At 38.9% G+C, this 9,195-nt stretch overlaps 1 non-coding gene across 1 annotated transcript; it reads left to right on the forward strand.

The window, feature by feature from the left end:
- Window positions 1-8,485: 8,485 nt before the first annotated feature.
- On the forward strand, window positions 8,486-8,561 carry TRNAP-GGG (transfer RNA proline (anticodon GGG)). The gene has a single exon. It is a non-coding gene; the product is annotated as a tRNA-Pro (tRNA).
- The last annotated feature ends 634 nt before the right edge of the window (window positions 8,562-9,195 follow it).

Raw genomic sequence — 9,195 nt, forward strand, 5'->3', positions numbered from 1 at the left:
TCGTCCTCTGACGGACACTTGGGCTGTTTCCAGATCTTCGCTATTGTGAACAATGCTGCCACAAACATGCGGGTGCATTTCTCCTTTTTTTTTTTTAACAGAGACAGAGAGAGAGAGTCAGAAAGAGGGATAGACAGGGACAGACAGACAGGAATGGAGAGAGATGAGAAGCATCAATCATTAGTTTTTCATTGTGACACCTTAGTTGTTCATTGATTGCTTTCTCATATGTACATTGACCTTGGGGCTACAGCAGAGCAAGTGACCCCTTGCTCTAGCCAGTGACTTTGGGTCCAAGCTGGTGAGCTTTGCTCAAACCAGATTAGCCTGCGCTCAAGCTGGTGACTTCGGGGTCTCTAATCTGGGTCCTCTGCATCCCAGTCCAACGCTCTATCCACTGCTCCACCGCCTGGTCAGGCTCTTACTCTCTTTTTATCTATTCAAATGCCCAGATTAGTCTTATTCATAGAGCTTTTGATGTTTTGTATAGGATACATTGTAACAAATGACTGTGACTTAAGCATTGAATACTACTATGAGTTCTAAAAAGTATTTTAGGCAATTTAATCCTACTGCTTTATTTTATAGATAAGGAAACTGAAGCACAGAAAGACAGAGTATCTTTCCCAAGTCCCCACAACCAGTGAATGCCTACAGTGGAACTATTGAATACATTCTAGGTATCTTAATTTCCAGAACAACTTAAGATAATTTTCTTTCTCTCTTCCTCTCCTTCCCTGTTTCCTTTCTCTCTTTATTTCTCTTCCTCTCTTTCTCTCCTTTCCCCTTCCCTCCCTCCATTTTCTCTACCAGGCAGCTTTCCAAAGTTAGAGTCAGATGATTTTTGGCCAAGAGGGACCCACTGGAGCACTCAGTAAGGCAGCAGGCAAACTTAAGACATAGCATCTGTTAATGTTTTATTCTCATGTTAAACATTAGCTAGAGACTAAGGAAGAGCTCTCTGGGGGGGCCTGATTTGTGCAGCTTGCCTGCAATACAGGCCATCCACCCTGGCCTGTGAGACTGGAGCACTGATGAGCAGCAGGAGAGACACACAGTAGTCAGCAGTTAATCAAAGGACAATCTGCGGTGCAGAAAAGAAACTGGTCCTCTCTTCTGAGCAGTCAGATTGCGGAATCCAACTGGACCCCCGTGTTCATATATCACTGGTACCCTAAGTTCAATAAATATATAATTCTTGCCTTTGTTAAATAGATATTTCATCAGCTGTTTTTTCAAAGCATTTTATATTTACTTGTATTAATATTGAGTATTTTAATTGTGCCCCTAAATAATACATTAAAACTGTTTTCATACATAAAAAATAGAGTTTTCAAAGAAATGAGTAATTATTTCTGTTCATTTAAAATTTTAATTTCTTGTAACTGTATTAATCTCTTTATTAATGTTTTGTTTATTTAACCAGCTCCCTTCCACAGTTTCTTTTCAGAAATACCTTAACATCTGATAAAAGGTGTTACTTAAAAAACGTAATAATAAAAAAGTAGATTTGACATCAGTTTTAAATTTTAACTTTTTTATTTTAAAATAATCAATAATTTATTATAATTTTAATTGACTTTGAATAAGTAGATAAAATCAGTATGATATTTTTGAGGAATTTTAATATCATTAGAAACTGAAATTTGTCAGACACAAAGAAGTATAATTAATTATATTTTAAAATGTCAGGCACTCATTGATTCAATTGTTTATTGAGCATTTCTACTTTCTAGGCTCATGTTATTATATTTCTTACTTTATTGTTTTCTTTTTTTTAATTTAATTTAATTTTTATTTTTTTTTGTATTTTTCTGAAGTTGGAAACGGGGAGGTGGTTTGACAGACTCCCGCATGCACCCGACCAGGATCCACCTGGCATGCCCACCAGGGGTTGATGCTCTGCCCATCTGGGGTATCACATTGCGGCAATCAGAGCCATTCTAGCGCCTGAGGCAGGGGCCATGGAGCCATCCCCAGTGCGCCCGGGCAAACTTTGCTCCAATGGAGCCTTGGCTGCGGGAGGGGAAGAGAGAGACAGAGAGGAAAAAGAGGGAAAGGTTGGAGAAGCAGATGGGTGCTACTTCTGTGTGCCCTGGCCGGGAATCGAACCCAGGACTCCTGCACACCAGGCCGAGGCTCTGCCACTGAGCTAACCGGCCAGGGCCTTACTTTATTGTTTTCAATAAGGTTTCATAATGAGTATTATTGACCCCATCTTCCTGATGAATAAACTAATATTTAAAGAAACCCAAGTCACATAACTAATACTGTAAGAGGCAAGGCTGGAATTCAAATCCGGGATAATATGGACTTCTTTCATTATTCTATAAAGTCTAGCATTTTTTAGCAGAAGCCAATGCCTGACCTGTGGTGGTGTAGTGGATAAAGTGCTGATTTGGAACCCTGGGATTGTCGATTCGAAACCCTAGGCTTGCCCAGTCAAGGCACATATGGAAGTTGATGCTTCCTGTTCTTCCCTCCTTCTCTCTCTCTCTCTCTCTCTCTCTCTCTCTCTCTCTCTCTTCCTCTCTTCTCTCTAAAATGAATAGATTATATATATATATATATATATATATATATATATATATATATATATAGCTGTAGCCAAGTACTAAACAGCATTACAGATATTATCTGGTTTTCTCACACTACCCCACATGTAGGTAGATAATATAGCAATCAGAAACAGAATCTCAGAAAGCTCATATTTACCTGGTGTAGAGAGATGTTGAAATTTGAATCTCAGTCTGTTTGATTCTAAATCCCATGCTTTCCAGGGATTCTTAATCAGAAATGTAGGGATAGAATTCAAGGGGCCCATTAACATGGATTGAAAAAACATGTCATTTTATGTTAAACTTTAACATTTTTTTCAACTATAAATGGTGACCCCCCCAAAAAAAAAATCACAATAGTGTTGGAGGCTCAAGGCAGCCAAAGGTGTCCAGCACATAAAAATCAACAGAAATGTATGAGGGAAATAGATATACGTGTGTACATTAAATTTACATATAGCATTTAAAGGCCATAATGGAGGTGATGAGACAAAAGATAAAATCACCAATTTTATCCCAGACAGTTTCTTAGGAATAGAGGCAACCAGGAAACACTTCTTAAAAGAACTATTTGAGCTACATCTTCAAGAATAGGAAATCACCTTGAAAGATCAGTTCAAGGACTAAGAATAATTTATACAAAGAACAACTTGTGTAAAAGCTCTAAAATATAAGAGGCAAGATGCACTTGGAGAACTCAAAACAGTTCAGGACCAGTGAGCTGCAAGGTTTTTTTTTTTTAATTTTAATGGAGTGATATTAATAAATCAGGGTACATATGTTCAGAAAAAACATCTCCAGGTTATTTTGACATTCAATTATGTTGCATACCCATCTCCCAAAGTAAAATTGTCTTCTGTCACCTTCTATCTGGTTTTTTTGTGTGCCCCTCCCCTCCCCCATTACCCTCCCTTTCCTTCCTCCCCCCCCCCCCGAACCACCACACTCTTGTCCATGTCTCTTAGTCTCGTTTTTATGTCCCACCTATGTATGGAATTATGCAGTTCTTAGTTTTTTCTGATTTATTTATTTCACTCCATATAATGTTATCCAGATCTATCCATGTTGTTGTAAATGATCCGATGTCATCATTTTTTATGGCTGAGTAGTATTCCATAGTATATATACCACATCTTCTTTATCCAGTCATCTATTGAAGGGCTTTTTGGTTGTTTCCATGTCTTGGCCACTGTGAACAATGCTGCAATGAAGCATGTGTCTGTACGTACCAATGTTTTTGAGTTTTGGGGGTATATACCCAGTAGAGAGATTGCTGAATCATATGGCAGTTCTATTTTTAGTTTTTTGAGGAACCACCATACTTTCTCCCATAATGGTTGTATTAATACCTGACTTCAAATTATATTATAGTGCCACGACAATCAAAACAGCATGGTATTGGCAGAAAAATAGACACTCAGACCAATGGAACAGAATAAAAAACCCAGAAATAAAACCACATATATATGATCAAATAATTTTTGATAAAGGGGCCAACAACATACAATAGAGAAAAGAGAGCCTCTTCAACAAATGGTTTTGGGAAAACTGGAAGGCCACATGCAAAAGAATGAAACTCGACTACAGTTTGTCCCCCTGTACTAAAATTAATTCAAAATGGATCAAATACCTAAATATAAGACCTGAAACAATAAAGTACATAGAAGAAGACATAGGTACTAAAATCATGGACCTTGGTTTTAAAGAGCATTTTATAAATTTGACTCTAAAGGCAAGAGAAGTAAAGGCAAAAATTAATGAATAGGACCACATCAGACTAAGAAGTTTTTGCTCAGCAAGAAAAACTGACGACAAAATAAACAGACAGCCAACTAAATGGGAAATGATATTTTCAAACAACAGCTCAGATAAAGGCCTAATATCCAAAATATACAAAAAACTCATAAAACTCAACAACAAACAAACAAATAACCCAATAAAAAAATGGGAAGAGGACATGAACAGACACTTCTCCCAGGAAGAAATACGGATGGCCAACAGATACATGAAATGAGCTGCAAGGTTGATGTGATAAAGTGTCAGAAGCAGAGGCTGCAGAGGCAGACAGGGGTCAGGCCGTGTTAACTCAGCCACAATGAAATGCGGAGTTCACGGAAAACGGGACAAGCCTCGAGAAGTATCTATCTCCCATGAGAATAAGTAGCATGTTCAACAAATAAGGGACCAGGGCTGATCGCTACACACCTTCACTATTTCCTGATTTACAGCCTTTATAAGGCTGCTCGCCTCAATTCCACCTTAAACATTCAGTGGTTGATTTCTTAGAGGTCCAGTAGACACAGCTGAGCTTGATGAGATGCCCCTGCCACTGAGCATGAGTTTCTCAGTGTGGGGTCCTGGGCTCTGGAATTTTAACCAGATGTTTAGACAGAGCCCGGCTTGTTTTCCTTCTGAGTGGAGTTCTCACTTTATCTTGCTTGTTCAGACCTACAGCTGAAAACAGATGCTGGAAAGGAGAAGGCTTGTATGGGTTTTCAGAGACATGAAGCCAAACCTTGACGTATGTTCCAGAGATCAGTGCAGAGTCCCCCTCTGCTCTGAGAGAAGTTCACAGCTTTATTTGGGAAAAAAAACAAATGACGTTTTCTAAAACTTTTGAGCGGCACTGGTGGGACTAAAGTTGGGATTGGATGGGCTTGTGTACTAATAGTGTCCAGAGATAAAATTTATTACTATAACCATCATTGGGATCTTTCTGTGTGTCAAGCACTATGCTAAACATTTTGCAAACATGAGCTCATTTTTTCCTCACAGTAATCCCATGAGGTAGGAATTACTTTTCCTAGTTTACCGATTAGAAAGCTGTGTTTAGTGAAGTTAAGTGGTTTCTCCGACTTCACCTTACAGTCATCAGTTTAAGAGCCAAGATTTACACCCAAGTCTGGCCAACACCAGAGACCATGCTCTATAAAGACGCAAATTTAGTGTAGAGGAAAGAACATTTTTTAAGGAGTCAATTTGTATCTAAATTCTTACTCTGTAATTTAATTTGCTGCGAAATCTGGGTTGTCATTTACTCTGTGTTTTGGCTTCCTTACATGGAAAATGGGATTAATAATAATTTTATTTACTACAGATATTTGTTGTGGTGATCTAATGAGTTCATGTACATACAAGAGTTTTTGATGTTGCTACATTCTATGTAAAAGAATTTACATATTTTTATTTCTTTTAAAGCCTCAGAGTTCTTACCTATAAATCTGGAATTATTCTGGTCTTGAATAACTCCCATGTATGTTGGGAGAAACAAGCAAGATTATCTATAAGGAAGTACTTTATAAACTGTAAAGTATTCTAGAAATGAGGTAATGTGCAAGCAATCACCTTATAATTCTAATAGACTGTAACGGATTATAGTGATTGCTGTCAGTTCCTCTGAGACTAATAGCATGTATCACTGCTTAATATTCTTCCACTTTCATTAGGTTCCTTCTATTGCTGTGGCATTTATTTTCCAAGTAACTTGTCATAAAACTTTCTCCTATCCATTTCTCCTTTTCTCAGCCCCTCTGCTTCTATAAAACAAGATGACGCCATTATAAAACTAGCAGCATGTTCTTTGAATGACCTGCCCAACTCAGAGCCTCATGTATGACATATTCTAAGCTCTGCACATGCATTAACACTATAAAAGAGGTTTTGTGAGAGAGACAAATACAAACACCATGAGGTCACTTCTTCCAGAGTATAACAGGATGCAGACTCTTGGAAGAAAAGAGTATAAATGTCTTTTTGGAAAAATTTTGTCTCTGAGCACAGAACACATTATAAGTTTTTCCAGAACCTCCAATATACAGTACATCAAACAGTGTTCCTTTTCTTTCGTTTCTTTCTCTCTTTCTTCTCTCTCTCTCTCTCTCAAGTAGTTCTGTTTTGAAAAAAGAGAAAAATGCTGGTAGGGAGCTTTCAGTTACTAATGATTTCCAAAGTCAATTTCTGCTTTTAAAGCCCCAGTCTGTTTGCAGAGAGGACAGTGTAATAAATCCAGAATCAAAGTCTCAGTCCCATTGTCTCAGCTGGGTGAATTTTCAACCAACTTCCTCCCCCAAGGATGTCAGTATGACATACAGTTAAGTAAACACGGAAGTAGAAATCAGGAGATCTGGGCTCTTTAAATAATTCTACAAATAATTGTTTGTGACAAAACAGCTACTTTTAATGATATCTACAAACTCCTGGCACCACTTAGCAGAGGCTCAGTAAACAGTTGTTTAATGATAATACATATAAATATAGGCTATATATTAAGACATATATAAATATATAGTATATATTTATAATATCTGAGATAGACAAATGCATAATATATAAAAATATTTATAAAATACTCAGTAATCAGTAAGCAAGATTTCAGTTGAGTCATTGTAATCATTGTACTTCTAGACTTGTGGAGGTGTTAATGGTAGTGTGAAAGTTGTTTCTGGAACACGAGGATAATACCTGAAGACATGTAAGAGCTGTGAGTTGAACTCAGGTCTGTTGCCTCCACTAAATTATTCTATTTCTTATGGTGAATGAATTGCCATGTCTGGACCTCACTTTTCCATCTATAAATGAAGTAGTTAGACTATATAATCCATAAGATCTCCTCTGGTTTCATGAGTCCACTCCTGTCATATAGCGCAAGTCAGAACCCTAGACTTGAAAAAATTTTCAGTAAACACTCAAAGCTAAGTCTCCATTCCAAGAGGAATGAATGATGTTGAACACAGAGAAGTTGCATAGTCTCTTCTAACAGACAGTAGTGCCATAATTTCCTTTGGTGTCTTATTTGAAAGTTTGGCTGCTTTGTTGGCTATTGATGCCTTATCCAGAAACTTAGTGGCTAATTGACATCTTTTTCTCTTGTCTCTTTCATTTTATTAAGTGTCTCAAAGACTATATCCGTTGAACTTCAATCTTTTTTTTTAAACCAATGGTTTTTATTCATGACTGCACATTATGTCATCTGTGCAGCTTTTAGAATATCAGTATGTCGTCTGACCAGGTGGTAGCACAGTGGATAGAGCTTTGGACTGGGATGCAGAAGACCCAGGTTCGAGACCCTGAGGTCACCAGCTTGAGTGAGGGCTCATCTGGTTTGAGCAAAAAGCTCACCAGCTTGAACCCAAGCTGGCTCCAGCAAGCGGTTACTCGGTCTGCTGTAGCCCCATAGTCAAGGCACATATAAGAAAGCAATCAATGGATAACTAAGGTGTCACAACAAAAAACTAATGACTGATGCTTCTCATCTCTCTCTGTTCCTGTCTGTCTGTCCCTCTCTCTGACTCTGTAAAAAAAATAAAAATTAGAACATCAGTATGTCTAGGTCTCCTTCTCTGAGACTCTGCTGTGATACGGAGTCCATGCATCATCTTCTGAAACTGTCCAGGTGATTCTAGTATGTAGTCAGGACTGTAAACTACTATACCACTCTAGAGTAGTGTCTTTACATTTTAATGTTCAAATGAAGACTCTGATTCAGTAGGTCAGAAACAGGATCTGAGACTCTAAATTTTAATAAACTCCCAGGTGATTTGATGCTCTGACTATTGTCATTAGATGTGTGTTCCATGGACCAGCAATATCAGCTTCTCCTAGGAGTTGTTAGAATGCAGAATCTCAGCCCTTATCTTGACCTACTATATTAGGTCAGGGTTCTCTAGAGAAATAAAACCACAAGTTGATATGTATATACAAGGAGATTTATTATAAAGAATGGGCTTATGTGATTATAAAGCCTGGTAAGTTCCAAGATATGCAGTGACCAAGCTGGAGACATAAGAGTGCCAGTGGTGTAGTTCAAGTCTGAGTCTGAAGGCCTGAGAACCAGGAGAGCTTCTGGTGTGTTTTTTGCCTGATGTTAGCAGGCTTGAGACTACAGGAGAGAGACACCATTTCAGTTTGAGTCAAAAGTCAGAGAAGAGGCCCTGGCCAGTTGGCTCAGTGGTAGAGCATCAGCCTGGGATGCAGGAGTCCTGGGTTCGATTCCTGGCCAGGGCACACAGGAGAAGTGCCCATCTGCTTCTTCACCCCTCCCCCTCTCCTTCCTCTCTGTCTTTCTCTTCCCCTCCCGCAGCCAAGGCTCCATTGGAGCAGAGTTGACCCGGGCGCTGAGGATGGCTCCACGGCCTCTGCCTCAGGCACTAGAATGGCTCTGGTTGCAACAGAGCAATGGCCCAGATGGGTAGAGCATCACCCCCTGGTGGGCATGCCGGGTGGATCCCGATCGGGCGCATGCGGGAGTCTGTCTGACTGCCTCCTTGTTTCCAACTTCAGAAAAATACAAAAAAAAAAGTCAGAGAAGAGCCAATGTCCCAGCCTAAGGAAGTCAGGCTGAAGGAGTTCTCTCTTACCTTCAGGAGGGGCCATCTCTTTGTTTCATTCAGGCCTTCAAAATTGATTAGATGAGTCCCACTCACACTAGCAGGCAATTTGTTTTAATCAGTCTACCAATTCAAATCCTAATCTCATGCAGAACCAATCTCATAGACACACCCAGAATAATATTTGACCAAATGCCTGGACACCCAGTGGCCCAGTCAATTGGAGACAAAAAATAATATTATACTTACTGAATCAGAATATGTGTTTTAACATATTATGAACATACATACACACACACACACACACACAC

This window comes from Saccopteryx bilineata, chromosome 8, assembly GCF_036850765.1.
Source record: "Saccopteryx bilineata isolate mSacBil1 chromosome 8, mSacBil1_pri_phased_curated, whole genome shotgun sequence".
NCBI lineage: Eukaryota > Metazoa > Chordata > Mammalia > Chiroptera > Emballonuridae > Saccopteryx > Saccopteryx bilineata.